The 7,253-nt window shown below is 36.0% G+C and overlaps 1 long non-coding RNA gene across 1 annotated transcript; it reads right to left on the minus strand.

The window, feature by feature from the left end:
* Positions 1–3,685: 3,685 nt before the first annotated feature.
* LOC148861487 (uncharacterized) lies at positions 3,686–7,040 on the minus strand. The gene is made up of 4 exons (XR_016113376.1): positions 6,903–7,040; positions 6,716–6,734; positions 6,493–6,626; positions 3,686–3,949 (listed from the first exon to the last, which is right to left on the minus strand). It is a non-coding gene; the product is annotated as an uncharacterized LOC148861487 (long non-coding RNA).
* Positions 7,041–7,253: the final 213 nt, after the last annotated feature.

A 7,253-nucleotide genomic window follows, 5' to 3' on the forward strand; every position in this document is an offset into this window, starting at 1 on the left:
TTTCCCCAAACCAAATGGATTTTGTACCTAACCGACAAATGGCAGAAAACTCCATTATAACTCAGGAACTTTTTCACTACTTATAGCACTAAAAGATAGGTCCAAGGTACATAGATCTAAAGTTAGATATGTCGAAGGCCTATGACAAGTTAGAATGGGTTATCTATTGAAAATTCTATCCCTCCTTGGGTTCTTTGAAGATTTCAATCAACTGATTAAGGAATGTATCTCGCCAGCCTCCTACTTCGTACTCATCAATGGTACTTCCGAATGTCACTTCTATCATTCTAGAGGTCTAAGACAAGGGGACCCTCTTTCTCCTACCGTTTTATCTTAGCTATGGAGGGCCTCTCTAGATTATTGTATAAAGTTGAGGAGGAAAATAAAATCCAAGGCCTATCCCTTGCCTCCCAGGCACCGAAGATCTCTCATTGTTTTTTTGCTGATGACATTATGCTCTTCATCAGAGCCCATAGACATGAAATTGATAATCTCAACCAAATCCTCATTACTTTCCAAAATTTCTCGGGCTAACCAATTAATTTTGAGAAGTTTGGTATTTACTACAATAAAAAACATTCACCCCCGGCTTCAAAAAATGATCAAACGTCAACTTAACATGAAGCCTTTACTAGACAATACCAAACATCTGGGGCTCCCTCTTTTCTGGTCTAGGAACAAACATGCAAATCTAACTTTTAATCTGGAAAATATTGGAGCAAAACTAAATAGATGGAGAGCCTCAGCAATAAGTCAAGCTGGCAAACAAGTCCCAATCCAATCAGTCCTTCAGGCCACTCCCATCCATGCCATGTCACTTATCAAATTCCCTAAAAAGACTATAGATCTTATTGAAAAAACTTTTCATCAGTCATAACTTCCACAATTATCGTTGGTGTGCTTGGCATGAACTTACTCTCCCAAAAAATGTAGGAAGATTACGCTTTAAAAATTTAACTTTTTTCAACAAAAGTCTGTTAAAGAAAGTAGCCTGGAAATATATCAATGAACAACATAAACTATGGGCTCAAATATGGAAATCTAAATATCTTAAGAACAAAAGCCCTTTTCCTTCTTCTATCTCCACTAGAGATTCCATCTACTGGAAATCTATCAGCCCAGAAATCCGAGAATTAGCCTTTGAATGTGGGGCCCTGGTTAACTCCAATTCAATTTTTCTGCTATCCCATTAACCCTGGATTCAGAATAACCAATCCTTCTCCTGGATTCCTCTCCCCTTTGCCCCTCATATCAAGCACATGAATGTTTCCCACCTTCATCAACAGGGTCACTGGAACTCTACCCTCATAAACTCTTTGTTCTCTCCTAGGGAAGCTCACGATATTTAGGCTACCCCTATTTTCAAATATTCAAACCCAGTTTCCTGGATTTGGCTCTCTCACTCTTCGGGTGAGGGAGTCAATCTCTCTCCAGAATTCCAATTCAATCTTAAACACATTTGTGGATTAGATAATGCTCCGAGATTCAAGCTATTCCTATGGAGAATTGTCAATGGGTATGTTCCAGTCAAAGAAAATCCCAGTCTTGAGGATAGTCAAAAGAACTATGTTTTCTGTGAATCTCACCAGGAATCAATTACACACCTTTTCTTGAACTACTCCTGCACCCACGTGGTTCTTTTTGCAATCCTTGGAATATCAATTTTGTAAATAGATTTCAAAATTCTTGGGTAAGAAGTATATACAATCCGCTTCAACAGGTTCAGGACACTCCTTTAGCAAAGAAAATTTTTACTTGGGTGGCAATTGCTTTATACTTTATTTGGTTAGCTAGGAATGAGAAATGTTTCAGAGGAAAGTTTATACAACCTTTATATCTCCTACAACACATAAACCAAATCTACAATTGCCCCCTCCCCTCCAAGTGCAAAGCCCTGATATTAATTCTATTGATAATATTGTATCGACTTCTAAGAAATACACTCTTATCATGACATAGGACACATAACTTATTGTTTTCACTAATGCAGGGAAAATAGATGATTCCTCTTTCAGCTTTGGTTGTATAGTTTTGTCACCCAATTTAACTTGTGTAAACATTATATGTGGCCGAACTACAAATGTTTCTTCTATAATACAAGCTGAAATGTTTGCCATTTTGCAGGTTTTGGAAAACCTTTCTTCTTCTAGCTGTAACAAAGCTTATGTTATTTTAGATGCCAAACAAGTAGTAGATGCCAAATAAATCCCTAGACTTACCTTTGGATTTTGAATAGGATTAAGGAGCTTTTGTATCTCGTAACTTTAATGTTCCTGCCCATAAAGTATCCCATCTTGCTCAAACACATAGTCTTGATTTTTTTGTTTATCCTTCTTACCCAGATGGGAAACCCCGGGTAGAGAACTTTGTAAATATTTCTCTGGTTTAATTTTATGCATCACTTCAAAAAAAAAAAATTAAACTTATGGTTTCCGACATTTACAATGGGGTGAAGACCTAACATCACCAGTGACCTATATCACCAATGGAAGCCAAACATAGGCGCTACAATTTGACTTCTACTTTATAAATTTTGGCTCGACTTGGAAAAATACAATAGCGAACCCCCTTATATCAAATTATAAAGCATAAATTTTAAAAATATGAAAGAAATGCAAATAATTAAAAAGGAGATGTGCGCTCAACAAAAAAAATAGTTGATTTATTTACTATTTTTTATAAATGTGTTTTAAAACTTATTGTTGTTGAAAAGGTTCTTCACTGCAACTATTGAACCATCGGGCAAAACTCCTCGGAACAAGGGGTTCTTGTCATTATCCATTTATTCTTCATTTAAAAATAAAAAAAAATATATATATTAATCACGTGATGTCACATGTAAGCGGAGTGTGTTGAAAGGTTAATGGGAGTATTTTATTTAGATCCCCTTCTCTTTCCTTTATCCCTCTCACCTAAAAAGGAAATAAAGGAGGAATTTGTTGGGAAGAATGGCCACCATGGACGGTTGACTCCAGTTTCTGATCTTTTGAAGTGCATTGAATTTTTTTGGTACACAAGGCCAACATCCTGAGGATGCTATTGCCGCAGGCCTAAAAGCCTGGAGCTGTCGTAGGAAATTGGAGTTGCAGAGAACTCAAGTTCCCATTTTCCTAGAGCACATAGAACCCTTTTACCACACAAGGTCGACGTCCTCAGGACGCCATTTCCGCTTGAAAGCCCTGGAAGCTACAAAACCGACAACTCAAGAGCTTGGGATTTAAGAAGAAAGAAGAGCATAGTTCGTCATTGAAGAAGGATGGATGTCACTGGCAGATTCCGATGAATTTGAATCGTCCTTCTTATAGTCGGAGCTGTTGCATCTCTACCCACCAGTTTACTCACGACAGTCTCTAAGGCCATGTTCTTTTTTCAGAAACATATTTACCTGGGTAAATGTGTAAGTGCAGTTACCCATGTTCTATTTTTGTTTAATTTATTCAGGTAAATGGACATTACTTACTTTCCCATGTTCTTTTGCAACACCCACTTTCCTGCCTGGGTAAGTTGTTATTTCTTTCACCTTTGCCAATTTTACCCTTTCAGCATTAGCTTTTCTAGAAGGGTAAAGAACATTTTCTAGTATATGTGAATCACTCAAATTTTTTTAGATGAGAACCACTCAAAATTTATGACGTCCAGGTATGGCACATCTGGATAAAGATCTACTTCTTTTGCAAATTTTTACCATTATCTTGTTGCTAGCTATAGTTGAAACTGTTGGTTAGAATCTAATTGAACAACATCTTTCGAGTTTGGGATAATAGCATTCACATCATCCTCACAAATGTTAAAACAATCTTTGCATTCAACAATTAGAATCTAACTGAATAATAGGCTCTGGTTGGATATGGTTATTGCACATCATCTCTCCTGCACAACAATTCTGCAAATCTGCTCCAAAATGGCTATTGGATATGATTACTGCACATCTCTCCTACCCTATGCACATCTGTGGCAAATTAAACAAGAATCATATGAAATATGAGAATCTAAACCATATATTTGCATATGTATAGAACACTCATGCATACAATATCTGAGAAGGAAATCAAACATGACTAGCATGGTCAAATGGAAAACATAAACAGGCATTATGACATTATGATATAATGTAATGGCTGATTTATTCATGTTGGCATTAGCCTCTTTTTTTCCTCTTTTTCAGGTTGTATTTTTTTTTATCTTTTTATCATTTTATTTCTAATCTCATCTAGGGGCCATTGCTTGGTTTAGTAGTAAATCTCAGGCTAGCAATTATGAAAATACAGCTTCGAGTATAAGGGCAGCCTCTTCATGCAATAAATAAATAAATAAAAGTAATGCCAAAAATTATTTGAGACCAACATTCTATAATGACTTTTCATTCCTCATCTCTTCTCTTTATTGTTAACAATGTGTTTTTTTCCTAATGAGAAAATACTACCAAACTTAGTCGCTCTTTGCATGCTCTCTATCTAGACTATTTTACAAAACGTCAAATCTTTATGTTTTTCTTAATTTTCTTAATTTTCTTGTCCTAAGAAATTTTGTTTAAACTTTAAAACTATCTATCTCAAATCCATCTTCACCTCTCTAGACCCCATTATTAACCCTACAAACGTTTATTAACTAATTTTCTAAACATGGATCATTACTTATTTGGTCAACAACTTTTTTAAATCTCAAAATAAATTGATGAAAACTAATACTGAGGGGAGTTTTGGGATTGACCAACAATGATTCTTTCCCGTTTATTTTATGTTGTTTACGACTTTAGCAACTGTTAAACTATGAGAATTTGTGGACCCTCTTCCTTTAACCCTCTAGCAAACATAAAGAGGTATTCTCATGGAGAAGGTGAAATGGTGAGTTCAAGTACCATATAAAGGACTAGAATAATAATATTAGCTCCCATCCCCCCCCCCCCCCCCACCCCAACCACCTAAAAAATGATGGTGGTTTAATGAAGCAAAATACTATGGAGATCAACCATTGCAACTAATTAGTACAGAACAAGAAACTTTGAGTGGGAGTGGGTGCATAGTAAGGGATTGGATTGATCAATCCCATACTTCTTTCATAACTGGGCTTATATATAAAGTGGGGGATGTCTTCAAGTTGTCTTTATGAAGAGATCCATGGTTTGTTGAAAAACCTCCTATTGAGCTCTATCCATCTTTTTTCATTGCTGCAGAGAATAGAGATACATTAGCATGGAACTGCAATGAAGAGGGAATAAGTGTAGTAGTTTGGAATCTAATATTCATAGGAAACCTCAAGGATTGCTGCTACTTATCTTATTTAAGCTATTCCTCATCATCTCATGAATATCCATATCTTTTCCTTAGCTATTCCATCTATTTTCCCTCTATTTTCTTGCTTGACATGCCTTTGTGTATCCATGCCTATTTGCTTCTTCACAACTTTTTACTTTTCCCCTAAACTAATGTTCTATTTTTTGAAAGAAATTGCACATCACTTTAGAAAGCAAGGTGTGTGTGCACATCAACCATGAGAAAGTCCTAGTTCCTAAGCTTTTTGCCCTTAATTCCACTAGTATTGCTGCATTATATCTTAATTTACTCAATACACTCCAACAAGCTTGCTACTTGTATATATATAGTTTACTTATATCATCTATAAGTAACAAGAGATGAGAAACTTCCAATTCCATAGCCTGACAAAATGTTCAACACCTTCATACTGACTAATATGCTAAACCCGCTCTTTTAGGATCAATGTGTAAATATTTTCTCAGCGGCCTCTTCTCTATTGTTGTTTTTTCTTCAAACCAATCAAACCGGAGCAAGAAAAAGAAAATAGAAAACATGAAAATCAAATATGCCTCAAACCTGAAAATGTAGACATGATGACAAAACCAACTTTTTACTCTATAGAAGACTTTGGTGATGTAGTAAATAGTCAAGTCTCATTTTAGATTGTGCTCTATAAAAGAGGGCCAGTAAGCTGAATCAAATACATTGTGTTGTTTAAGGTTAAATGGCTAATGTTTCATTTTGATTTTTGTGCTATGAATAATCTATTAATCGTTTCAATGTTTAATTGATGTCATGTGATTTTACATATTACACCTTTTCTAGAACTCCAGTGTGCCAAATTACGTTCTTTTACCATCCAATCAAGCTATTTGAACAAAGAGTCAACTTCATGCACTTTCAAGTACTCAAATAAGCTATTAAACAATGATTTGTGAATATTAAGAAATGGTTCAAATTTCCAATATTCCTCCCCACCCCACCAAAAAAGTAAAGAAAAAGAGCATTAGATTCATTTGAAAAACCCAAGAAATAGCATGAAATTATTTCTCTATAATGGAAATGGATCTTCAACAATCATTTACAAAAGAGACAAACGAAATTGTTTATATCCCTCAAGTTAACGATCTAGATCACACAAAAGACAAACATATAACCAAAAAAATAAAACAAAATAATAATAATAGTATAGGTTCAAGTGAACACAAGAAGTGGCAGGAAAAGCTAGAGGTCTAACCATCGAGAGTTGTATCCTGAGCCTCGCAGACGATCATTCCTCGTCGAGAAATTCACATGTTCCTCAAGCTTACCAACGCAGACGTGCACCTCAGAGGACACAATTGAATGCTCAAGCCCTTAAATTTTGGTAGGCTGTAGATATTCCCGATGTTCAAGCATTAATCGAAGAAGCTGTGGTGATGGCAATAGGGCCATTGGAATCCAGGACGATGAATACTTACCGATTCGAGTATCGTAGATCTGAGAGATGGATATATGTAAGAAAATACTTAAATAAATCTCCTATGATAAGAGAGAGAGAGAGAGAGAGATTTCAGGAGACTAGAGCAAACACCGAAGAGGAGAGAAAAAAATAAGATGCATTTGTGCATCACAAAGGAACATCAGAGTAGGAACAACGATTCTTACCAAGAAAGAAAATGTGCAACCGGCGGTGACTAACGCAGCGGCAACGGCAAGTAAGAGGATCATCAGCGGCAAAAACGATGAAGATGATGAAACAGTAGAAGTGGAGAAACTCCCAGACGGGTGAAGCCTTATGTTTTGGGGGCAACTTTGACATTTTCATGTTTATTGTATTTACCTTCCACTCGGGAAATCAACTTACCCGAGTCTAAGGAGAAATAAAATTTACTATGGGTCCCATTGACCAACTTTCTCCACTTTTATTTCACGAAAAAAGTGTATTGAGAGCTTCCAATGCCGATAGTCCAAGAGCTCAGGTTCAAACATCGAGAGATTTTTCGAAACTTCTGGTGT

The sequence above is a fragment of the Nelumbo lutea genome, chromosome 4 (genome assembly GCF_056320005.1).
Source record: "Nelumbo lutea isolate HS-2025 chromosome 4, American lotus-T2T, whole genome shotgun sequence".
Classification (NCBI taxonomy): domain Eukaryota; kingdom Viridiplantae; phylum Streptophyta; class Magnoliopsida; order Proteales; family Nelumbonaceae; genus Nelumbo; species Nelumbo lutea.